The 26,861-nt window shown below is 37.7% G+C and overlaps 1 protein-coding gene across 3 annotated transcripts in view; it reads right to left on the bottom strand.

Annotated features, from left to right (window-relative positions):
- The window catches only part of GABBR2 (gamma-aminobutyric acid type B receptor subunit 2), a 492,905-nt gene that overhangs the window by 436,308 nt on the left and 29,736 nt on the right, over window positions 1-26,861 (bottom strand). The window contains exon 1 of one of the 3 annotated variants that reach the window (XM_068671240.1): window positions 5,065-5,206. The exons of 1 other annotated variant lie outside the window; for it this stretch is intronic. The gene's annotated coding sequence lies outside the window, so the exon portion shown is untranslated. Of the gene's footprint in view, window positions 1-5,064; window positions 5,207-26,861 lie in introns of those variants that run through there. One more of the 3 variants, XM_068671241.1, reaches the window with a different exon arrangement.

The raw sequence follows: 26,861 nt of genomic DNA, 5'->3' as shown, positions 1-26,861 counted from the left end.
GAGTTCTACTTGTCAGTTTAATCCAATTGTTAGGCAGCAAGGCATGCCAAGACTAGAGGGCTGGAATAGGCAGTAACTTGTCTCTCAAACAAGGAAGTCACCACTAGAAGTGAGAGTAAATCGTGCTTTGTTATGGACCTTTTAGAGAAGTATACAGTTCCATTCTAACCATGAGCAAACTGCATAGGCTTAATTTAGCCTAATATAAATTACCATCTGCAAGATGCCCCAAACTTTTTTTTTCCTCTTTGCAGCTTTCCACATATAGTTCATTCTGGGCAATACACTATGCAGCTATGCAAACATTTTTCCATCACATTTATTAGCTGGTATTGTTTCAGAATCAGTGCTAGTTTGTTTTCTAAGTACGTCGTTGCATCACAACATGATTTAAGACCTAAATTGTCATTCTTGAGAACCCGAGATTTTAAATCCTAGCTCAGCTCCTGATTAACTGGATTATTTTACTCAAATTACTCAATTTGCCAGCACATCTACTTCCCCACCTTAAATCAAGATGAGACTCTCTCCTTAAGGGTATGAGATACACAGATAACTTCTATAGAGAGTGTCTAAAAACTTTAGAGACTCATAGTTTTCTACTTGAGGTTTTACATAGGAAAGTTCAGAACAGTGGCCAGGCTGCCCCCATTCCCAGCTAAGTGCTTCATATATTTTATTTCAAACACCCTTTCTCTGTCTCCAGGTGTCAGAAAACCTCTTACTTGCTACATAAGTCAAGGACGTAGTTAATAAAAAAAAATACAATTTTTCTTTTAACTGTTTATATTGGAACAATGAAGAAGGTATTTTCTTTTTTCCTAGAAGGGGTGGAAGTCTGGAAGGAGGGAGATCTTTACAGAAAAAAGCAATTTATAAAGCAATTCATTTGCTAAGAGCAAGAAGTTGTGCTCTACACTTATGCTTATCTTTGCAGCACAATTGTTTCTCTGCATAAGAAGTAACTAGTTACCTGGAAACACTAGGGGTTCCCATAGATTGTTCTATGAGCAACCTAAGAACCTCACCTAGTGTATCAGTAATCATCACCAGTAATACCATTAAAGACAGCCATAGACAAAATCTTACTTTTCTGTCTTCCTTTGCTCATGTGGTGGCTTAAAGGGATTAAGGATGTTATTCAGTAAATGGGAGCTAATAGCTAATATCTTGTTTTAGTTCATCTTCTAGACAAAAATGATCCAAAATTGTGATAAAACTGAAATGTTATTTTAGATTGTCTCCATACATGTAGTGTGGCACTTTCTATAAGAGATCTATTAAAAGTAAAAAATGAATTATTTTGAACAATAGGTTATCAAACTGTTTTCTGAGGCATTCCATGTATTGTTAGTCTGAACTAAAGATACTTGTTGCTAACAGCATAGGCTGACAGCTGTGAAACCTGACAGCATGCAAGGACTTCGAGGCAGGGCTTTGTTAGCAAGTTTCAAAACTAGATAGAGCCACAGGAGACTTAGTCTCTAGGAGCATGAAGACAAAGATCACTTCTGGGCAGCAGTAAGCCTGTAGCTAACACACATGCAACATTTTAAATAGCAGATGAACAGAAAATGTCTTCTTCGTATGAAGGACAGGAAAAGCCAGGAAGAAGTGAATGGTCTAATCCCTGCTTCGTTACCATAAATATAACAAAAATGTGTGCTTACTACAGATATTGGTCTGAGTGCCACTTGTTTCACTGGGAAGGCTCTGTTGTCAGATGGCTTCACAAGTTCTTACCCAAATTATAGACTCCAGTTACGTATATTCCAAGTTGATCTGATACTTCATCTTTAATAGGTTAGAGATAATATACAAGTCTAACACAACCAACATCCAACTGATTGGAGAGCAGCACTTCCACCCCCCCCGTCCCCCCCCATTTGTTTTTAAGTAGGGAAAAAAAAAGGCCTCTGTACCATGCAGTTTCATTTGTCTAACCTTCTAGAGGCTCCCATTACAGGCGTGAACCTCCATTTTAATTAAGTGCAAATAGAAACTTTACGTTTTCACTTCCATAGATGTAGGACTATGCAAAGGAAAACAGGGACTGGTGCTGACCTCTTTCTAGCCGATGATCTACTGTACCACACCAAATTAAGAAAAAGCAAACACCACAAAATATATAAGAAAGAGTATTGTCCATAGGACAACTGAGGCAGTCCTTTTGCTCTGTGGAGCACTGGTAAGATCTTTATTGGCATACCCAGCCTGAATGCTAAAACTAAAGAAATACGAAGATTCTACACAGTTGGCTGTTGGGTGAGCCATGCAGAAGTCTGTAAAGAAGAGGTTAAAGGGGTTGTGACAATTCATTCTGGAAAGTGAAAACTGGTAATCATTCATCAGTTTTCAAGTTTGTAAGTGGTAAATTAAAGGGGTAGGGTGTACCATTTTCTCCACTTCTGCTGGTAGTAAAGTATTGGCTTACATCACAGATTTAAGATAGAAATGTTCCCCATGTCTAATGCTAAAAGCTAGGATATACAACTACAAGAGGATTTAGAACCTCTCTATCACAAGAGGTTCTTAAGAAGAGGTTAGACAAACACTTGTGAGAACTGACAGTTGCAATCAATCCATTTATATTTGGACAGTTATATGGAAAACACAGCCCCTTCAAGTCCTTTCCACATCTCTTCTCTCCAATTTGCCTGTCAAGGATTTGCAGAGTTTACTTCACCAGCATAACTTGGACATCTCACACTTTTGCCGTGCTACAGCCAGTTTAACGGCAAAGGATAAGCAACTTTCAAAAAGTTACTACAAATTGGGATAAGAGACTGTGAATAGCAGAACTAATTTTCACCAAAGGAGCAGGCTGCAGCATTGTGCTTCATGTGTTTCACCATCCGCAGTTCATAGCCCAGAGCAAATAAGCTTATGAAGCCAACAGTAACAAAAAGGTGAAGGAAAACATTTAAGATCTGCAAAGATGTGATTAAAAAGCTTCCTTTTTCACTGAATCCCAGCTGTCTGCCAACAGCACTGAGAGGCAGAAGTATAGAAACACTGATAGAACACTGTAGGACCCCAGAAAGTGCTTTCAGCATGGGCCAGGAGTGGAAACCAGCAAGAACTTCACGTCTCAATTTACCAGTTACTGACCTGCAAAACTTGACAAATTTGGCCAGTGTGAAAGCCCCTCAGGGAGGCACATCAACAGAAAGCAGAAGCAGCAGAAATAAGAGCAGGCAGAAATAAAAACATTCAAAAGCAAGAGGTGCAATGAGGACTCTATGTTAAAAAAGCTAGCACGGAAGAACACCACATGCTGACATAATATTACGCACACTTCTAAGCAATGCAGTACATGACAATATTTTTGTTAATCATTGTCTATAGCTTCATAACCACATCCATTATGGCTACCAAGCAGCTATGTAACTTCTGATCAGAATCAGGGTAGATAAACCTCAATGTTAATTTGAACTGGGTTATACCAGATGAATTGATAGAGACTCACTTCAGAGACCGTAGCTTAACAAAATAATAACAAAACAGCAAAATTTTGTTCTCCCATCTGAGGTAGTATTATTACTAGGAGTTGGAAAGTTTCCTACACTTGTGCCTCACTGAAAGCATGCAATCTTGTGACCATGCTGTCCCAGTTTTCAGGTATTGTTATCCTGCTGCATGGGGCAATGCTTGGAATCATTTCAAAGCTAAAATTCAGGGAAACAAAATCCTGTCTTTGAAAAACTTCATGGAAGGAACACTCAGAACAGTTATCCAGGGCTTACAGTGGCCTCTGCAGAAATCCGCTGAAGAATACAACTTCCTGCTGACCAGGAACTGCCAGCAGAAATAGGCAAGAAGGTGGAAGAGAGCTTTAGTAGTTATTTGAGCCTGATGCTTGGGTGAGCACCATACTTGCTCTGCCCTAGCTGAACCTTAGTAAAGAGCTGAGAGAACAAGATTTGATGCTTAATGTGGGTTAAAAAAGTGGAGGGGATGAACCACAGATACTTGCCTCATTCTTCTGACTGTAATGAAGATGGTAATTTCTAACAGCCAAGGGAAATCTTAAATGAGCACAAGCAAATCCATCAAAATTCACCTTTCAAGTCATAAACTAATTCTAATACAAAACCGCAATAAAATCCTGAGCATAATCAGAAACAGGCCAACTGCAACTAGATATGTAGATACAAGCCAGACTTAGCTACAGTACTTCTTACATCAGTCACAGCCATGCAGAAGAAAGTACAGAACTTAAAGGATTCCTTATGCTTTGCCAGGTCACCTTTTCCCTCTAACATTTTAGCAAATAAGAGAAACCCAGCACTTCAGCACACAGTTGGTTTCTCCTGTCTCAGGAGATGAGCTGATTAGACTGCCACATTAATATTTTTGAACCTTTAATGCATTCCTGTCCCTACATCCTCCTGCTAGGAAAGCAAAAACATCAGTCACCACAAAAGCTAGGGATTTTAGCTACTTTATTTGCTTACTCTTACTTATAAGCTACTACCAAAATTCAAAACTAAGGCTTTGACTGCAGGACCCACCTGGCACTACAGCAGGTCCCTTGCCAGAGGGTAACTGCTTACAACGGTATATTTAGAGACTACAAGAACATAGGATCTCTCCTTGCACTGAGAGAAAGGACTCCATTCCTCTAAGATCTTTTTGGTTCCATTTACATCAGATAAGGTTTTACTAATTCACATGGAAGGAGTTAGGCAGAATGAAGAGACTATACCTGACCTTGCTTTTTCAGTATATATATACACTTAAATTATTTCACACTGTTATGAGAACATGACAGAGGACACTGAAAACAGAAGTATTTTTATTTTTTTTAAAATCTATCCTACTGGATTCAGCTCTGCTGCATATTACTGCCCCAAATTCTCTTTTTGTGAGCTCAGTGTGAGTTCATATTAAAAGCAATTGATTTCCTCCACAATTTCTCTAAGTTCACTATTACAGCACCTGGATGTTTTATGGCATTCTAAAACATCATTTTCACAACATACCTGTAACAATAACAAATAGCACAATGCTTAATATTAAAACATGTCCTGAAGAAATTGAGGTTTTAAAAAACAAAACAACTTACTATTAATGCTGGGTACTCATCCTGAAAATGCTGAAAAGCGCTTTTTCAAGATACTTGCTACATGGTGCTCCTCCCATCCTCAAAGCCCAGCTACTATTAACTTCAGCTGCAGCTGTAAGTACTCAGTGCTTCTGAAAAATCAAACACTTAGGTCTCAAGTCATCAACCCAGAAAATGAGAGCCACCTGTGAAAAGCTGTATTTCTCTGCTGCGACTGGTGCTGTATTAGCAGAAATGATTTTTCACAGCTGCTTAGCTGTGACTAAAGCTAGGCAAAATAGCCATTTGTTTTGTGGAATATATTTTATTTTTTAAGGAAAATTGTAAACTATTTAGAAGCTCAGGTTGAATTCAGTTAACATAGGGCTTGGTGAGTGGGAAGGCTTTCCTCTGAAGGTTTTCCTCTGAAGCAGCCCTGGCTGTGGAGAAGTGCCTGGAGCAGCCAGCCCTGCCACTGCTGTGTGGCTGTGAATGCTCCAGGGACTTTGGCTGGTTCTCTGTGAGCAGGAAAAAGTAGGGTACAAAGAGTTCACTCAGACCGTGGAAGTAAGCCGTATTTCCCACATGTGAGCAACTTCCTATCTCACTACAGAGCAGTACAGGCCTGAGCTGGAGCAGGCCTGGGTTAGCAGGAGTCTGTAGAGCCCTGATGGCTCCTTGCCTACAGCAGCTAGGATCCACCACACCAAGTAGGGGCTGTCACAGGAAAGTGACTTTGCTTCAGTTCAAAAATTACTCCTAGACAGCCTTAAAGTTGTGATCTTTAAGAACGCAAGAGCCACAAGAGCTTGTGTTCAAGATGTAACAGTGACAAGCTACTCATTCCCACTTAGCTCTTCACAAGGGAAAGTCCTGTACTGATTCTCTCCCTACAAGGAGAAAAATGGGATATTCGTTGGGTTTAAAGTATTCAGAGGTTTTAGACCACTTTACAATTCACCCATTATCTTATTCTAGATGATGTTCTTCTTTTCACGTTTGCCTTCAAGATGCTTTCTCATGCTTTGATTTTTCTGGCCTCACTTTTACCAAAGCTCAAGTCTTCCAGTATGTAAGCTTTCCTCATAACCAAGCTGTAGGAATAATTCAAACTGCACCCTAAGGACCACAGCTTATTTATTCTTTCAGAATTATGGTTGTAGAGGTACATGACTTGCACTTCCAGCATATATAATCTTGCTGCTACTCAGAGTATTTATGTCTCCACTATAAATCTCTTGTCTCTGTCATTAAGTACTGGCCAGTGCCTCTAGCTACCCACAACAAGGAATTACAATAGTAAAATCTGACTTACTACTGGCAATATGCTGAAAGTAACATTTTTAGAGGAATTCTGTTCAACTAAAGTAGCTGATTAAAGTTTATAAAACTAAATGATGATGTGTACTCTTTACCTCTTCTATTGCTAATCACTATTAATTCCCTTTTTATTCATATTTAGGTATAACAATTCTATTAATAAGTTGCATAAAACATTCAGACCGATGAACAGAAAAGCATTATTTTGTGCTGGAAGACCACTGTCATTTGTATTTATTATTTATATAATTGTTTTAATAAATGACATATTATCCTTCACAATGCTTCTACAATAAATTTTCTTCAGTTATAAACAAAAAATTTACAATTTGTTTATTGAGCACTAATTTGCTTATGGAGTCCTTTACTTTTTCTTTTTTGGCAAGTTGTCTGGAATGCTTTTCTTGCATTTCCTTAGTCACCCATATTGTTAGGTAGCTGCTGAACTAGTCACCTGTAGATCTGAATCTGTCACTTCTCTGTTGTGAAAAACACAGGCTTACATATATTTTCTCTTTTGCCCTTCATGTCTGACCTCTTCTTTTAGATGCTTGTTGCGTTCTTGGTCATCCAGAATATCAAAAGTTCCAGGAGACTGTCCATCTCTGTGCAGTAATACTTGATTTGCTAGCACTGGCTTGGAGCTTACAGTCACATTTTCAGCTATTACTGGCTTCAAAAGTTCATTTGCTGTAAACAAGATAGTCTGTGTATGCTGTGACATGAGCTGTACTGGAATGCTGCCTTTGCCTTCTGGTGGTGTTTTTCTCTAGTGTACTGATTCTTTCTACAGGCTTTGTTATTCTGATATGCTCCCACTTACCTATCTCTCTCCATCTGGAGGGAAAAAAAAAAAAAAAAGAAGAAGAAAAAAAAAAAAAGAACAAACACCAAAACCCAGGGTTTTGGCAGTCCTGACAATTTTTTTTTTTTTTTTCTGCCTTGTCATTGTGGAAGCTGTGCTTGCTGCAAAGAGGATTAGATACATTCAAGTTCCTGACAAGAAAACTGAGGCCCATTAACTGTAATAACACTTGACGCGCTCTGTTGTTCATTATGCTATCAGGTTACAATCAAGAATTTCCTCAGCCAAACATTCTAGTGTCGTCTGTGTTTGTATCTAACACCCTTGAGGCCTTATAGAGCTAAACGAATGTCACTGGCACTGCTATGGCAATAGGAAAAAATGCAAATGTCCTTCATAGCTTGGTGGATCAGCTGAAAGGCATCCAGAAGATTAAAAAAAATTTTTTTCTTTGCAAACTGTTAATAGAAAGCATCCTAAATGGAAGCATCTAACACTGAATCCCTTATGTTTATGATTGCTAGCTTGTTAACAATTTTCAGTTAGGAATAATTTCATATGGAGTTAAAAATCAGTCAGTCAATAGCTATGAATTTACCTGTGTTTCTATAAGAGTTGTTGATTCCATTTGATGATTGTTCTTAAGACTTCCACTTTCCCCCAAGCTATAAACTTGGTTTTGTTTCTTCTTCCAAAGCCACTTGTTGTAATATTTCTGCAGGATTGATCTCCTAATATTAATTTAAAGAGAATTGCTTCAAGCTTTTGCCTAATATATCCAGGTGATTTTGGTTTTTATAAAGGGTCACCTACATTACAGCATGAGGACATACATATTTCTATATACTGCAGACGTTTGTCATTGTAAAGGCATAGGCTTGGATATGTATCTATTACTGATATCAAGCTATTATTACCCAATTCATTCTTCTCTATCCACATGTTCTGGCAGATTTTTATTTCTTAATTCTGAAATTGATGTCCGGATTTTTATTTATGCAATTTTTCTTCTGTGTTTCACAGCTGCAGCCCAAGAAGTAAGAAGCTCATGTAAGCTGAATTCATTTCCCATGTAACATATGCTTCATGTTTGCTTCTACTTGGAAATCAATGTTTAATCCAGACGTTGTACAAGCAGTTACAAAAAGGTCATGCAGTGGCCAGCGTTTTGAATGATAGGGTTACCAGGAAGCAAGTAGTTTTCATGTTGCATTTGCACAAATTGGCCACATTGCATAGAGCAAATAAGCCACTAAGAATCAAAAGGCACCTAAAACATTAAAAGCAAGCATGTTTTTTAAAATAGTTGAATGGCTTGCTTGACAGTTATTCCTTCCAGAAATTAGTTATTTTTCTCAAGGTAAAGAGACATGCTGATAAAACTATTTTAAATGGTCATAACTTGACATCAAATTTTGCATCTGCAAAATTTGCAGTAGTGCAAATACTATTATTTATTGATTTGCAAACTCTAATTTGCATGCTGCATATGTTCATGCACTTTCAACAAGATGCAGAAATGATAAGGAGGAAAACAACAGGCAGTGTAGTACTCTTTTGCACTCCTAAAAGATAAACATCACGATACCTTAGAAGATAAATATTTATAAATAAACATCTGCTTTGATTTTTGGTGGGGGTGGGGAGGGGGGAGGAGTGAACACGTTAGTGTTAGTCTAGCATTGCTAGACTAGGTTCCCTTGTCTATCTGTCCAGCAGCTTGATATGAACTGACCACTGGATCAGCCCAAAGACCCCCACAGATCAGTAACCTCTGTTAGGCAGCGACCAGAGTATTTTGCAAGGAAAATGTAGCTTAAGATTCGCTTTGGTACATTTCCAGCTGGAAGCAAACAATATACTAGGAGTTCCCACAAACCTGTAAGATCTTATTAGAGCGCACTTAGATTTTTAGGCATAATGTTGTCCTCCCTTCCCTTTCAGTCTTGTAAATGAAGAAATTTTAGCTGGCCAAACTCAGGGTGAGTGCACATGGGTATGAAAATAATTTTCTTTGAAGAAACATTGAAAGAGCAGTAAATGACTCTGTAAGATTCATCCATTACTGTCCAGCCCAAGTCATCTTGTGGTAGGATGAGGCTAGGGTGTATTGTCCTCGAGGTCCTCTTGTATTTTGGTTTCTGGGGGTAGGAGTTTTGAGGCTGTGTACTTTACCAGACTACCACATCTGCATAGTTGAGGTGCCAGCACTTCAGAGCATGCAGCAAACACAGACTGCAGCTAACACGCAGCCTGCAAGCGTAGTGCTGTATTGGCAGTGTTTGCTACAAGATGTGAGTAGTCTCTTAATTGAAAAGCTGTGTTACATTCACTTACTGCATTACAAATTCTATGGGAACGTTTGAGGAGGTGGAAAAAGCGTTGGTATTGTGCCTTATCTTGAAAAGAGTCGTGAAACTGGTATTGTGACTATTAATTTAAAAGGATTTCCCATCTCAGTCTTCCTATGAAGATTCTGTTTCTTTCAATGAATGGAAAAAAAAAATCTGAAAAAATTATTTGAAGACTGGTTTCAGTCTTCTTTTTTGTCACTTGTTTCCACCAGCAGCTGTAGATGGAAATCAGCACTTTTAGCAGCTAAAAGACAGTCAACCAAAAAGCAGAAGGCTTTTTGTTAAATAGAGATTTTTCAATGAACAAATTGAGAAAGCAGAATTAAAAAAAAAAAAAAAATCTGGAAAAAAAAAAGTTTTGAATATCAGTAGTAGCTATTGCATCAAAACCATTAATACTTTGAATCTGAAGCTATTTTTTTTATACAATTTTTTTGGCTAGTGTACTAAAATTCATCTAACTGGGTTGAATTAAGTTTTTATTTTGGAGCCAGAGAATGGAAAGATTATTCTGAAAGCAATGGGCACTGTTACATCCCAGGCAGAATTCATATCAAGCATTCAAAAATCTAGTTTACTTTATACAACAGACAAAGTAATTATAGGCACAATTTCCTGAGTACATATTACGATGATTTTATTTTCATAACTAGCACTGAAGGTGTTAATACAATGTGTTGATTGTTCTAGAAAGAAATAGCATGGAACAGATGCCCTAAACCATTGGAAATCATCAGGACAGACCCATAAGTTGTCTTTCTCAACTTTTTTTTTTTTTTTATGGGAGATGTAGGCAGGTCCATGCTTCACAGCTTGGTCTTAGCCAGCTCAGTGAATTAGTTGCAGCAAAGTGTGCCCGGTCCCCTCTGTCTCTAGGATTTTTTTTTTTTTTTCCAGTCACTGGTGCACTGGTCCCTGCTCTTCCCCACAGCTTGTTGCCCTGCGCCCCTCCTGCTGGACAGACTTCTGTCCAGCTTGCCCAGCAAGAGCAGTCTTTTGTCCCCACAGAGGCCTTGCCCAAACAAATTGTCCCAATTAAAGAAATGAAAGAAGAAATAATAAAACAAAAATAAAAACCTGAAATAAACAACAACAACAACAAAAAATTCTATATGAAATATAACATTGGTGATGCTTCCCAGCCACATTTTATTCCATCCCCTTCTCACTTTTTTTTTCCAGTCTCTCAGTAAAACTGAGATAGTTTTCTTTCTTTCTTTGCAGACCCCTCCACAAAATTCAGAAATTCAGCCTTAACTTATTGCTCCTCTTCTCCTTCTGCATTTGCTTACCTCCTCATCTTTTCCTCCTCCTACAGCTCATTCTACTCAATATGGATCTGTGTTCTGACATCTCTTCTTAAACCAGCTCTTGATTCTGCTTGCCTGCTCGGTTACTTCTTCCATCTGTAAATTTTATGTCACGTTGAATTTTGCAGGATGTGAGATTGGCTATGCAATGAAAGACTCCAGTCAGAAAAACAAAATTTCAGTTAAGAAAAAATCCATTTTTGACTTTCAGAAAATAGTTTTCTGTGTGAATTGGAGGGGAAGGGAGAGCCATTTTCTTTGTAAAAACTAATGTTTTTGTATAGTTATTTCTTTATAATTATGGCTAGCTTCTGTTATCGCTGATATTCATGTTACCTTATTCACTGTTTAACATATTGTTTTTCTACTTTGTTGCCCTTACAGTTTGTAACTCCCAAATAATTCCATATACGGTTAATTCAAGTCTTGTCTCTTCCCCATCAACAGAAGCTTTTTATCCTCCCTACAAAAATCTTCATATTTCCATGTGCCAGGTTACAGAAAAAGATTTATGTACCAAAATGCATTCTATCAAATACTTCCTTTAAGTCTGCCCCAACAGGGCACTTATAAGTCTTTCTGCACCTGTCAATCTGGTTTAACCTTTTTTTGTATATATATATATATATATACTAATTGCTCATGATGTTTTTCTCTTGCACCTCATGCCACTGTTATCATAGATTTTGTACCAAGACAGGATTTCTGGCCTAGGGATATCTTTTTGGTTCCTCAAGACACATCCTGTGAAACAGTACTCTTTTTGAGTCCTTATTTGTTATCACAGCATAAAGAACTTCAGGTGTTTTGGTCACCAGGTCTTAAACTATTTTGTGACTACAAAAAAATTTGTCACTGCCTCTCTATGCCAAGTAGTACTTCATTTAAACCCCAGTTCTGATCTGGTTGCTCACAGAGAATGCAGTTCTAAAGGAAGCAAATGTCCTTCAAAGTTGAGTTAAAAGAAAAAGCAAGCAGAACAATAAATAAGTATCCATTTTATTTTATTTTATTAAAATGAGAGCTGTTTTAAGTGTCAAACTGGAAAAAGGGCTACAGAGAAAGTCAAGAGGTTAGAAGTAGTTACAGAAGAGAGTGAAATTCTGCTGGAATACAATTTATACATAGAAGCTTACATGACTTACAGAAGGAGTTTGCAGTAGGAGGCATCTACTACTTTCTTAATATCCTTAAAAATAATATGTACTGTATGGAATTAGGATGGGTTCTACAGTTACTTTTTTTTTTTTTTTTTTTTGAGTAATTAGTCACCTCTGCTTTAAAAACTCATTTTTTAACAACACTATCATTAAATTAAACAACTAAAAAGGGATTTTAAAAGTAGCAATGAAGCAAATCTTACATATTGACCTCAACACCTTTGTGGAGACCAGCTTTGTCTCCTTGCTTGAAAGGCAATCTGTGCACACAGAGATGGCACAGATCTCTCCTCTGCTGTCATCCCCGTCACCAGCAGTGAATGTGACGTGTGCTGCTGATACTCATCTAAATCCACAAACATGAAAGAAAAGATGAAGCTAGGCTGCAATTGCCTTCCTTCTGTACATTCCTTCTGTTACTTCGTCAACTGTGAACTTCAGATGAAGTTCCATTTTTGTGGAACTTGTAAGAACAGACATTTTAAAAAATATCTTACAGTATTTGTCAAGCATTTCTCAAACACGAGGATGCTTTAGTTAGACTGTAATGTAAATATATGTGATTAGGCTGGAAGAGGGATGATATTATTCCCTTCTATTTGACAGTGTCTGGAATACTCTCCCAAAAAAGTCTAGGTACCAGGGCTGTCAGTCCAACAGGGAGAGGCTGAGGAAGCTGTGTCACAACACAGCAGCTACCTAAGAGTACTTGAAAAAGTAACAGTCCTGAATACCTCTTGTGTTGCATATGATGATGCAGCGATGGGCAATGGCTACATATTTCAGCCTGGGAGATCTCTCTGGGTATTAGGAATAATGTTTTCACTGGAGCAGTACTGAGGCAGGTGGCCTGGGGAGGCTGTTGAGCCCCCATTCTGGAAGCTTTTGAGGCTTCACTAACCAGAGCCATGGTTGTCCTACTGTAATGTTGGCAAGGGCAACTGCTTAGAGCAAGAAGTTAGACTAGATGACCTCCAGACGTGCCTTCAAACCAGTGTTTCAGTGATTCTGATGAGGTATGCACAAAGCTGGACAGAGCCCATAGTAGCATATTTGAAAGCAGACTCCCAGCTAAAAGTTACATGTACTACAAGTACCTATTGGCAGATATCCACATATGTTACAAACCCATTAAGAATACTGATAAAAATGTTTCCTAACATATTTTTGCTTTAAAGAATTTTAGTATTTTTTGTACACTTCTGTCTAACATTTCTGCTGTAGTCGGTTCAGCTTTTGTTTGAAATCTTCATGTAATGGCACAAGTAAGGAGGGACAGGAAAGAATAATATTTAAATCCATAAAAGGTGCTATAGAGCTTGAATGGTAGTTACACCTGAAATATAAATGTACCGTATCTCTGACCAACCCTAAAGACGTACTGTAAAGACGTACTTTGAGATATGAGCACTATCCAACTTTAATAACTGTTTTAAATTAAAATGGAATAAAACTGTTCTGAACACACCTCCTCACATTGATCCTTATTCAAAAAGAATTAAAACATATTCATGGCTTTCAATGGTAGTACTTTCTCTGGAGACTGATTCAGAGATTTACATAAGTGGGCTCACTCACATACTTGAAGCCAGTTCTCATTTGTGTTGTCTACCCTCAACTGCTTTAACTTTCATTCTTCTTCTTAAAGGTGTGCATGCAAAGAAGACAGGAGAGACATTCCATTCAACTCACAAAGTGGCTTTTCCATCTATATGCTATTCGGATTTTCTAAAACAAAATAAACCCACTAGCTTAAAAACAAACAATATAAATTTTCTACTGATAAAGTAAACTAGAAAAAATGAGAAGCATGTGCACTGTCCCTAGAGACACAGGGAAGAGGTCTGTCATTTTCACATGTATAACACCTGTGCTACCCAGAAACAAAACAGCATATGGAAAGCTTCTTTCCAGCAGTACTAAAGGTCGAAGAAAGCATATTTTAGAACCCTTTCTGGTTAACATCTACCAACTACCCTCCACAATTCTTGAATCTACTTTTCCTTGTCCAGATCTCCGAGCCTTTACATTAATTACTTGAAAGTCTGGGCTATCCAGGGAAGGGATTTTCATATCACAGTACATCCAAAGGAACCTTGGTAAAATGCACGAAATCTTCTTCTTTTGAGAAGGAGAAGGGAAGGATCTGCTCATCTTGCAAGATCCAGAAAAGTCATCACTTCATCAAAAGATCTGAAGGAAACCAAACCTACACTTGATGGCATTTTTTTAACCTTTTGTGCATTTCTTTTTTGTTTTGTTTTATTTGTGTTTTTGTTGTTGTTGTTGTTGTTGTTTTGTTTTTCTGTTCTTGTTTGTTTGTTTTTCTTTCCAATACCATGACATTTGAGATTCAGAAAAGAAATCTTGAGGTAGCTGGCTGTTGCAGAAGGAATAAGGGTCAAACTGTGCAAATAATGGTGCTAGGAGAGGGAGCTGATCCTGTCTGTATCAGGCAACTTAGATCTGGGTAGGTTGTTGTGAGCTGTTGTTAATGACAATGTAATGGAGGCTTCTTGCCTTACAGAGCATCATTACCATGGATACAGAAAATATCTCAATTCAAGTTTTTTGGCTTTTTTTCCTTTTTTTCTTTTTTCTTAATTTGGCCAGCAAAATGCTTGCTGTGCTACACTGATGAAATCACAAAGTTCTAAAACTATGTTGCACTGCAGCTGCCAAACATAATAATGGAGTCTGATGCACAGTGGTTCAGCTGGAAATGGCCAAGGGACAAACAAGAAAAAAAAAAAAACAGTGCTACATTTGCAGATACTCACATAATTGCAAAATGCATGCAAATAGCTCCTTTGCTATATATTTTAATATATCTGTTTTTCAAATAAATTATTTCAATGACAATCTTGACATTCTCTTTCTTCTCAGGAACCAACACCTTTCAATACTTCCTGGTAGCATGCTATGTATACATATCTTAGCAAAAAACTGCAATGTGAACACTTTTTTACTGTATGTATCACTTCAGAAATACAAAATCAGATATCCACTAGGGTGATGCAGGAGCCAGAGTACAATCCACTTAATGCTACATTTTATCATGCTGCATTTTTTTCCCCAAATTAATCTGTTGGGCAATTCTAGTACAGAATGGGAATGCAGTAAATTATCCCACCTCCATCTTACAGATAATGGAGCAAATCATTACCCACTGTAACTGAGTTTTAATTTGTTACAGCAGGAGAAGACAATTATAGGTCAACCTGTCAAAGGAGTAATGTGAACAACTATAACTAGTTGACCTTTCTGGTATGCTATTGCAGGACTAAAATCGCCCCCCTGCTAAGCAATAGCAGATGGCCACGGCTGCACAGTTCTGCTTCTCAGTGAAAAGTAATTTGTTTTTCAGGATTGTTAGGTATGTAAAGAAAGAAGATACAGGCAAGCCCTTATTTAAAAATCACTGCACATCAGAAAAAGCACATGCCAATGGTACGGCACAAGAATGTGAAGGGTGGAAAGGAACATTATGATTGAAAGTATAAGCAGAAAAACACGAAGAGAAAAAAAGCATGAAGTAGATAAGTTGAGAAAATTACAGGAAAAGAAAATTTCATTTTGAAACAGTGATGAAAAATAAATTTTTAAAACAAAACCTAAGGTCACAGAAGAAGGGAAATAATATTTTAAGCTTGATTGATAGTTTGGTGGTTTTGTGTTTTGTTTTGTTTTGTTTTGTTTCAAATTAGAAATCTGGAAGACAATCTTACAGAAAGTGTTACTGGTCAATTACCAAAAGCCAAGAAAACAAACAAAAAAATTTATCTGTGTCCTCATATATTAAAATAGGGGATCTGATTCACCCTTCTATTATTCTGGTCTGTTCACAGGTCTATTTTTGCCATCATGAGACAGGAATAACACTGGTAAATTAGAGGAAACTTACTGAGTGACACACTATCTCAAAGAACTAAGTTTTTTCCCCTGTTCTTCTTAAACCACGTGGTATTCAGTATCAGCAAATCATTTTGCTGACCACCTTAAAAACGAATTTTCTGGCTTGTTTATGTAGTACATAATACAGAATGGCAGTGCATGCTATTATGTGTGATATATCTTAGGTTGCCCCAAAAGTACATTATGCTAAGAAAAGAATTTTTGGAGGTAGCTTTTCAGCAGTCCATAGTTATTAATAATCTATATTTTTTTTCTTTAAGTGTGCTGCAATTTTAATATGAGATTAAGTTATGCCACTATTTGGGTAAATACATTAATATGTTTCTTGAATATTTTTTTAAGTCAAGTAGAGCAAGTTCCCTAAAATAACTTGTTTAAAAAAGGATTTGTATTCAACATTGCTCATAAATAAACAGTGTTTAAAAAAATCTACTCATTAGTGGTGAGTGGGAAGCAACTAATTCCCTGTTGTAGGTCCTAAGCCAACAATTCCTGCTAGTTTTAGGCTTTCATTTTTAAAGCTATTAAGATTAATCCTTTCAAAGCAAATAAAGCATTTCAAATGAATGTATGAAAACTGAAAGAGCGAGTTCTTGATTCTACAGAGTGCTTATGCACTACTCAGTTTCACCAAAAAAAAATGATCGATTTTGCTGTTATTCACTTGAAGAAAAGTTTTTATCCAAAGAAAAAAGCTACCAATACTCCTAATGTTCCTCAGGATGCACCTGGTATAAGTACAATATGAGATTAGAAAAGATGGAAAAAAAGGTCTTTCATTTGAACCTCTTAGCTCCAATGCATGACCTACAGGTTAGCATTAGTCCCTTGTTTACATTTATCCATCCATGTAAGAGGCTAATCTGGCTATGTGCGCATTTGGCAAACTCTTCCTAGACAGATGAATGAATTTTTCCAGAAGGAGCTGTTAACCAAACATTTGTGATCTTCAGGCAATACTTACTGGGTCAAAAGTCCAAAAAGTTTTGCTTGCTGGAATGATGCATCAGCTTACAGTTATGCTAAAAATCTTACTACCAGTGACCTTATAAGGTATTGTGACCCAAATTATTGCTGTATGTTGAATCTCCTGCACAGTGCTCACAGACGCTAATCTCACTAATTCCTCCTGTGCATGCATAAGACTTTACGTAGTATAGCTCAAAAAAGCCTATTTGTATTAAATTAAATTTGTAAAGCACATGTCCAGGATAAAATGATCAGGCGTAATATACATTACATCTGGTCTTACTAATAAAAGACAGAAATGGGCTATAATATAAACTTAACCCATTCTATGGTTAGTAAATGTGGTCTTTGGGGAAAAAAAAAATAAATATTGTCAAACGTGGGAATTTTGTAATCATGTATATGTATACACCTACACATACACACACAGATGAAGTTTACATAAAAAAAGAATAGTTACGCAAGAATTATGTAGGCAGTTTGTGTTGTAAATGCTTTAATTAAAAAGTTTTGCCATACAGGTAGCAACTGGAAGAGTCTATTTCAAGTCTTCACTTTAAGAAAATTCAGAAATATTGCAGTTGAGGAGTATTAAGGAATTACATGCAGCCTTTGTTTTTTAACTCAGATTTCTTTGTACATATGAACCATCTGGTTGGAGAAAAATGGGAAAATGTCATCTCTAATAAACATACAATGCCTGTGGAAAATTAAGATTGTATTTGACAATCCTACAAAAGTACAGAGGAAGCAAGTTGGTTAATGCTGATTATCTTCCAGATCTTCAATAGATTTTCAACACCCATTAAAATATTCATCTTCAAAGAACTTGTCAGGGGAAAAGTAAAATGTGGTTATGTGGAACAAATTCCTTCATACAAAGATTCTTCTTACATGGTTTCCTATCCTGGATCATCAGTGTTTCAGCAAGAGGAGGAGAATGTTTTAGATCAGCACATTTCATATTGAACATGAAATTATTATTGTTTAATTTTGTGATAGTTTTTTTCTTATTTGACCAACATTACATGTCAGTTTGCATTTCTTATTGCCTGAACACACTAAGCTGTGTATTTTAAATCATCCATCCATAGAAAAAGGTATATGGTCTTTGACAGACTGTGCAAATACAAAGCTATGCCTGAATCTGGTAATATATAATCAAATTATTATTAAAGTGTCAATTTGAAAAAAAAAAAAAATCAGTGCAAGTATTGTTATTGTTGTTAAATAATGTATGCCTTGAGAACAAAGCATAGGACATAATGAATCTGCAAGGTTTCATTATGTTACAATGTCTGCCAAAACCACTTTTCCATCTTCTACCAAAACCTTTGATTCAAGTAATAATTATAACTTCCACTTCATAAAAGAATTTGTCTTTCTTATACATTCATGAAAATTAGGGTTGTATTAAACCAAAATAGCAGGATGAGAAAAATGCTGAAAACCAGCTCCACATTGTCTGTGTGTTTGGACTTAGATCTCTGAGATCCAGCCAGCAGCCAGTGAACAGCTACTAAACAGCAGCCTGTGTGTGGAAAAGACAACTTCTGCCCACGGTACACACCGCTTGCACTGAAATTGCTCCCAAAACGGCAGAGAGCAACTGGGGAAAAGATTCCCTTTGGCAAAGAGCTTGACTGAAAACACTTGAATTTTAAAATCATACAATCACTCAGAAAATATTCTCAGATGAAAATCAAAACCAAGATTCTTGAAAAAGAAATCCTGGGCATTCCTAAAATAGAAAGATAATGGACCAGTCTTCTATTGCTGGCAGATGAATTGGTGCAGGAGCCTAGCACTGCAACCTGCTGATGTAATTGCTCTTCTAGCAACTCAGTGAGCTTTTACTTCTGATGCCAAAAGAGACAGGTTCTGTTTCCAAAAAAGACCTGAAAGAAGCTGTGCAACTGCAAAGGAGAACCCTACCACCCCAAGGGTAGGAGCAGGCATACGCTGTTCCTGGAAAGATGGATTTTTATTTATTTTTTTTAAGAGAGGGGTCACAATAATGAAAATGCTTTGGCTGCCACTGCACTGTCAGTTTCCTTCTGTTTTTGGTCTGTGCAATAGGTCCTTTCTGATGTATCTGAAACAATTGATTATCCATGTCCTTCCTATTCTCTTCTAACATCAACTCACCTCCAAGCGAGTGGGAAAGGAGGAGCTTCCCCTCAGAAGCAAATAACTCCTATTTTGTCTAACTCCATTTTTGTGTCTGTCTTTAAAATTGCAGTATTTGAGAGACAATACCTCCTTCAAAATACAACATCACAAAAGTTCACAAAAGGAAACCTAAGTCAGGTCAAAGACAGAATCATAACCACCTCTGAGCCATCTTTCTGAGCCATCAGCACCAAGCACAACAAAATGCTCTAAACCAGTTCCTTAAAGAGGCCTGAAGGTCTGAAGCCATCTCTGACACTATTATTTTATATTACTATTATTTTATTTTAGAATGAGTAGTATAGTATACTATACATGGTATAAACCATACTATTATTATATTCTCCGACAGTATCAATATATTTGTGAGAGGACAATACACCAATGAGTGTTCTATAAATTATGGGAGGGAGGAAACCTGGCAATGAGAGCAATGTAGCAAATGCTACAGAGTAAACCTCTGGCTGCTATATCTCCTCTCTGCCCATTACTTTACTCTCATGGTGAAGTAACACTGGGACCTTCTGAGCAGCTATCTGGCAACCCTCAGTATTTTTCATTTGCATAACACTTTCTGTGATAAAAGCCATTTCTTTGGAGTTGTAGGACTCTAAAAGGTCATGTCAAGTCCCTGAGGAAGAAAAGTGTCTTATGTTGTACAGACCTGTATATAAAAATCCATGTGGTTTAGGCCAATCTATGCAGGTCAGTTTATAAAAAATATAATTTTTGTAGCTGTTTCACAGGAAAAAAAAAAAAAAAAAAAAAGGAAAAAAGAACAAAAACCAACTTTGGTCTTGGGCCCTACTTCCTCCATTATCTACCAGCATAACATATGCACCACACTCACACCATCCATCAGTCTACATAAAATATAAGCCTTTAGCAGGAATCAATTTCTCTTCTTCTCTCCACAGATGCATAGAGTATCTTGTTTCTCTTCCTTGGCATTTAACATATATAATTCCTCTTTCCTTCATACTTATATTTCCACAATTCCAGCTTTTCCTAGCTCTTATTAGTTTACCCTATGTTCATGGGAAACAGCATTTACACGGTGATTAATTTGTTCATACACACTTGCATAAAAACTAAGTCAATGTAGCCATATCTTTGAGCAGGAAACCTCTATCTACTACATTCCCCATGAGGCAGAAGAAACTCAAAGCCGTTTTTAGTGGCAGTCTCATACCTCAGTAAGAGTGACAACACCCTGCAGTCTAAATGCATTTCCAAACACTACTGTCAGCAGCAACACTCCAGTTTTCCAGCTAGGAAAGGGAATGAAAACTCATTCTCTTGTGCCCAGTGCTCACATCCTGCTGTACAAATGCCTTCCAAAGCACCTTCGTCAGGGCTTCACTTGTCTCTGCTGGGAAACGCTTAACTGCCACAGTGTATTTTTTGCCTCATATCTTTTAATGAGGCAAGAGGCAAGGCATAGAGGATTTCTTTCTGGTTTCAGCATTTTTTTTTTGTTTTGTTGTGTTCTAACAAAGCAATGTTTCTCATTGCCCATTCCTCTAAACAGAATGAGGACATGCTACCCTCAGTCCAAGACTCTAAGTACTGTAAGGAGGAGTAATGACACAAAACAACCCCTTGAATTAGGTTTGTTTCTAACAAATTACTAATGAGCTACACAGATAGATAAGGAAGGTCTCCCATATCTCCTATTCTGCTAGGAATTTGGGGCTGAGAAGTTCAGGGGAGGAGACCCTGACCTGACATGTGTTTATATTATCCATACATCTGTTCCCACTGTGATAAAGTCATCCAAAGTCTGCTTTCCATAAGGAGACTATGAAAAAACGTGCAAGTGAAAACAGATTATTTCTCTCTTTCTCAGAAATAAATGGCTTCCAAGGATAAAATGGGACAGCTTTCAATACTTGAACTTCCAGGCCTGGGGTGCCAAAATTTGCACACGATTAAGAAGTGAGATGTATGATGTACAAATGACATTTGAGGAGCCTCATAAAATAGACTAACAAATGGGAACAGAGGTGCAGGCATGAAAAATATGCAAGAGTAAACAATAACTGGAAATGTACTCTAGGTCCTAACTTGGGACCATCACTCCTCTCCACTTCCCCCACCTCTGCTAGCCCACAGATTGGACTTTTTTGGATGGAAACAGAGCCTTTGCCTTTTAGGTTGAGGAGCTGGGAGTTCACTACTTGCAGCTGGGAAGCAAGAATTGTGATTATCAAATACGCAGTCAGATCATATTTCTATCTGAATATGATGTTTTGTTCCTGTTCTCCACAGAAAACAAGGAAAAATCAGTCTAGTAGGACTTTCCATATCACAAAGGGTTTTACCCATGGTTCCTAAAAAGATCTAACACCTCCTTAAAGGGATGAATGAGCCCAAGAGGCACTGCATGAAAGACATATAGAGTGTGTAGATATCAGGTAGCAGCAAAGATGTACAGGATACATGCATATATCTATTCAGAACTTGGGAACAGAGCTGCATGCCACACAAATCAGGGCAGATGCAGAGAATCTCAGAATAAATTAAGTGGGAAGGGAAAGAGAGTAGAGATAAAAGCATTTATATGTATTTACATAGATTAAGCTGGGCAAATTGACAACAAGCCAATATACACTTATGGAAGTGGCTGACAGCAACTGATTACAGGAAAAGGAGGGGAGGAAAAATCAGAGATTTGCAAGTGCTTCTAGGATATATGCAGCCATGTAACAAGATGGAACAGCTGAAGAGAAGAAAGTGATTTTCCAGAGCCACAAAAAAAAATCTGCTTAGGAGAACATTACTTGTTTGGCCCCAGGGAAAACAGAAGTTGGATGACACGTGCATGCTCTATCCTATGAAATGGGAGATATAGCACTACAGAAATGGAAAACTGACTTCAGCTCTGTAGACCATATAAGCCGTTTTTCACTGTTACTTTCTTACACATAAATCTAAGATTTTTTGTTTTCGGTCCTCATTACTGTTAAATAAACCTTATTTAAGACCTGCTTTGCATAGAGATGTTGCCTACTCTTCTGAGGTGCAGTGCTTAGGCTTACAAAGGTGGTTTGAAACCCTTTCTTGTATCTGCCAAGTGGACACAGTCAGAAAGGTACCATCCCAACACACTGCAAGAGGCACAGCTGGGCAGTACTGTAAGATTAGAAACAGGCAACATAAAGACCAGGATGATTTATTCCCTATTATCCTGAGGCTGGCATCCTCATTTTTCTGTCCATGTCCTGTCTGCTGTTGTGACAATCTGCCTGTGCTGTGACTTGGCCATTCAGGCAGCCAAGTCTGACACCATCTGACACTGTTGTTCTCAACCTGCTTCAGAAACCTAGGAATAAATAATATCTCTACACAGACCCATCTACTCTACTTCTAAATACAACGTTGGAACCTTTCTGTAAACTCTCTCAAAATCATAATGGTCATGACAATGCCCTTCCTTGACTACTATACTTAATCAGAAACATATCCTGGAAAGTACTGAAGAAAAACTGATTTTACACATCCCCTATTCTGGCTAACATTTTCAGACCTACCCAGGAATCTCAGAGACCCCTGTTCTTGCACAGCAGCCCCTAACAGCACTCCAAACCTTCATCTTTCTTATGGGAAACCACCAAAGTTAGGGTGACCATCTGTAATCAATCTTTTGCCTCAACCTTTTGCTTCTCTATTGTTTGTGTCCCCCACCCCCGTTGTTTGTTTTTTTTTTTTGTATTATTATTATTATTATTATTATTATTATTATTATTATTATTATTATTATTATTATTATTATTATTATTATTATTAAACAATGAATGAATGCCCAAGAACTGTGTTTATCTCCAGAGACAGCAGTCCAGACTAGTGTTAACTGTGTCAGCTGCTGCAAGGCTTATTCATTTATTTATTTAGTGCATTTATTTCTCAGAAACAACTATATGAAGAAACCAAACCAAACAAACAAACAAAAAAAAGTATAGATGACTAGGATACAACACTGGAAAAGAAAGTTGTGACTAATTAGCTGGTCCAAATGTCATCTTTCCTTTACCCCTCACTTGGATGCACTCTCAATTTAAAAATGTGTTGTAGATTATGAAGTCTTTTATCCTGGTGTCTTCTTACATCTATGAAGATAAATAAATACATTTGTTAATGTATGTAGATTTCACCGATGCATAGATTTTGTTCCCTAAAATGCTAACAGCTGGGTGGATTGCTGCAGCTTTAATGGTGCTGACATCACACTGGCAATTTCTCTTCCCAGTTTCTCAGTTCTAGCAGGAATCTCTCATTTGACCTTGGGCAAAGCATTTAAATTCTCCGTGCCTGTGTTTTCTCATCTGTAAAATTAAGGCTATAATGCCTACCTACTTCACAAGAGAGACAATGTTAAATTTAATGTATTAATGTTTTAAAGTGTTTTCAGACAGCTGGATCAAAACCACTACAGAATGTAAGTTATTACTAAATTATGCTTCACTGAGTCAATGCTGTTGCATTACTGTATCTGATTAAACAAGGAAAAATATTCAAGTGACGCCTCCTAGATTATTATCTTTATCAGAGGCCAGAAACGATGCTCTTTCACCAGCCTAAAGATGGATTTGAAAGCTTTTTCAGGAGAAAGGAAGAAAGAAAGAAGGCGAGGAAGCGTAGCAGTCCACAGAAGTGAAAGAAGCCTGTGGAGTGGATGATTGCAAGGGCATTTAAAGTGAGGTAGAGCAGTCAGCAGCCACACCTTGTGCCCCACTGTGATACATCAGCATCTGGTAGCAGTCTCCGTTCACCTTGGTGCTGGCGGGACAGGAGCACCCCTTGGTACCGTGACAGAAGCTGCTGCATTTGGCTTCCGCTGGGAGCAGTGAAGCACGAGGGGCACAACCTGGATTCGCCTTCCTGGTGGAGCCAGCCAGCTCTCAGGCAGAGTTCAGATAATCTCTGAGTCTGTTCGGTCACGGCAGCTAATCCGTTTATGATGAATGTGGCACGTTAAAACGTCAGTTTCGTTATAAAAAGGGGGGGATTTATTGCAGGAGGATGGTTCATACCTGATGCCTCTCCTATATCTCCTCTTGACCTGATGCGCAGATGCCTGGTCTTGTCCTGTGATCTCACATCAGGATCTTGTTGTGGGGGGGGAAGGGGAAGGAGTGTTTGGAGCAAGAGCTGCAGGAAGATGAGAAGGGTTTTTGACAGCATGTTGAGGTGGATGTTGTACTGGTGTTGATGCCGCTGGTCCCAATGCCATCAAGGCATTTCTTGTGGATGACAAGGAATCTAGGAAAGTAGTGATTAACATGCATATCAGTGTGATTGACAAGCTATGTTGCCTGCTTTGTGCTAATGTATTGCATGGAAAACACCTATTCTAAGCATATCAGAATCAGCATATAGATTTAGAGTACAGACTTAACTCAAAAATACTTATTGTCCTTCCCAATAAATAAAGAAAAATGGTTTGATGGATCTTTCTGCTTAATAAACCATGGAGACCAGATTCTGTCTTGTGAGGGAATATTTTTGACTGGCAGGGTACAAAGGGACAATAGGCAACATGCTTTCAGATTGCAGAAAAGACCAATGCACTTGCTTTACCCCCTCTTCCATCCCCATTGTATGACTCCAAAGGCAAGAAAAGAAAAAAAAAAAGAAAAAAAAAAGTACATTGGATTTGATAACCTTTTGCTAATAGTGAGCTATTAAATATACACAAACCAGGGAGATTGAAAAAATTATAATCAGCGATTATATTGTCTACCTTCCAAATCTGCCAAGACGACTGAAATGGAGGTTAAAAGTCTAGGATTGCATATATTTTTTATGTCTTTTCTGACAACATGCTGCATACATCAATGTATCCATTCTCTGCTATTTTTATTTTTCCTTTTGTCAGATCAGCACAGAGGCCAGACTACATGTTTTATTACAGTACCCTTCAAAGATTACACAGCTTTCTAAACAATTAAGCTACTTCAACTTACCACAAAAGCAGTGATGCCACATTTGTTTGCTTGAATCCCTGCAGAACTGATGCTGTGTAAAATGTGTGCAGTAACTCCTAGGATTAACTCTGTGTGTTAACTCTACCTTCTGCTGGTATAACATACAAATGCTCCTCACATTTCCTCTTTGCACCAAGTCATAAGTAAACCTTTGCAATAAATTTTCTTTTTTTCTCCACCTGATTTTTCATGAAATCTAAGTCAAGAGCCTGAAGATAATTTCTTAATGACATCTGTTTTATTTATTTGTTTATTTGTTTGACTGGTAATTTTTAAGTCTCTGGTATATCATCCAGAATCAGCCTCCTGCTGCCAAAAATTATCTGTGTCCTTTGACTGAAAGATCAGCCACTTCCTTTGGCATTTTTACGCCAAATGTTAATCCTGGATCCTCTATCAGCAGCAAAAAGGTAACATTTTGCAGTCTGTTCCACGTGGAATAGTACACGCAACTTCTATCAGATGATTAACAGTAAGGACCTGAATATTCCTGAGTGCCGAGCACAGAAATGTATTGTTAGATTATCCTCAACTAGAAGATCACTAACAGTGCAGCAAAACAGTTTTTTTCCACCTCTAATTTCAGTGACACCATGTCTTCTAATATTTACAATTTCACCTTACAATAACCAGTTTATGCCTCCCAGCTAGGCTGGCTGGAGGAACAACCGAATGATTTATGTGTGAAAGCCATTTGCCCAGAATAAACTACAGTAAAATAAAGTATGCTCAAAAGTATAATTTAAGACTGCCATTGTCGTGCAAAGATAAAGCACATAAATTTGTATTTCATTTAGGAATAGTGCAGCAATCAATGCTTCCAGTAATATCTGGCGTAACGGATTCAGTGGGCTGTTGCAGGGCAATGGGGCTGTTTAAGCAGCAAGCTAATTTCCTGATACTATTTTTATGCACAGTATATAAAACCTTATAGATAATCATTTGGCTAATTATGAAAGCAAGTAGAAATGGCAGTGTGTGTGTGAAGGAAAAAATGTAAAGAAGGAAAGCAAGAGCTAGCTGACAGAACAATTAAAAAGATACAGTGAAAAGTAAGAATGTCAAGTCATGAACAGAAGGAGAACACAGGGGATAGCTGCAAGAGGTGAAAGGAATGCTGGGCAAAGGGAAATCAGAGGGCTGAAGACAAGGTGATCTCCCTCTAAAAAAGTAAGAGACGATCTCCCTAATACAGATTCTTTGTTGGTGATTGAGAAAGGCACAAACTGATTGGGACATTTCCATGTTATACTGCCACTGGCACAATAAAAACCAGCATATTCGGTAATTTACGTTCCACAAGTTGAAATATTTGTTCTATAGTTTATAATCTTCTTCCAAGCTGTTCTACAACAAAAAGGAGAGGTTATGGTGGTTGTTTGTTCTACATGATGCAGCAAATACATTTATAACCCTGGCATTTCCCTTCCATTGGTAGTGCCACTCAGTATGTGCCACTCGTGGAGAGCACAGAAGCAGCAGGACAGACCACCACAGTCATCACAAACCTCCTGAGTCTCTGAGGTGGAGACAACATCTCCAGCACCAAACCTAAGAAACAACTGCAATGGCATCTGGTAGAATTTGTCAGATGTTAATATGTGAATTCATGCTTGGTAAGACAGGAAGAAATGCAGATTTTCAGTGAAGGATATGCCCAACATAGAAGAACTGAGAAAAAGCTGCAGAAATGAGTAGCAAAAGAGATAAGCAAAGGAAAAAAAAAATAGTAAATCCTACTTCAAATGACCGTTTCTCAAGCAGACTTTAGATCATAAGTGAATTTTGTTATGTGTCCTTGTTCTTGTGATGACTTCTCATA

Source organism: Anas acuta, chromosome 2 (assembly GCF_963932015.1).
Source record: "Anas acuta chromosome 2, bAnaAcu1.1, whole genome shotgun sequence".
Lineage (NCBI taxonomy): Eukaryota > Metazoa > Chordata > Aves > Anseriformes > Anatidae > Anas > Anas acuta.
Note: the sequence above shows the minus strand (reverse complement) of the source record. Positions and strands in the feature narration are given on the sequence as shown.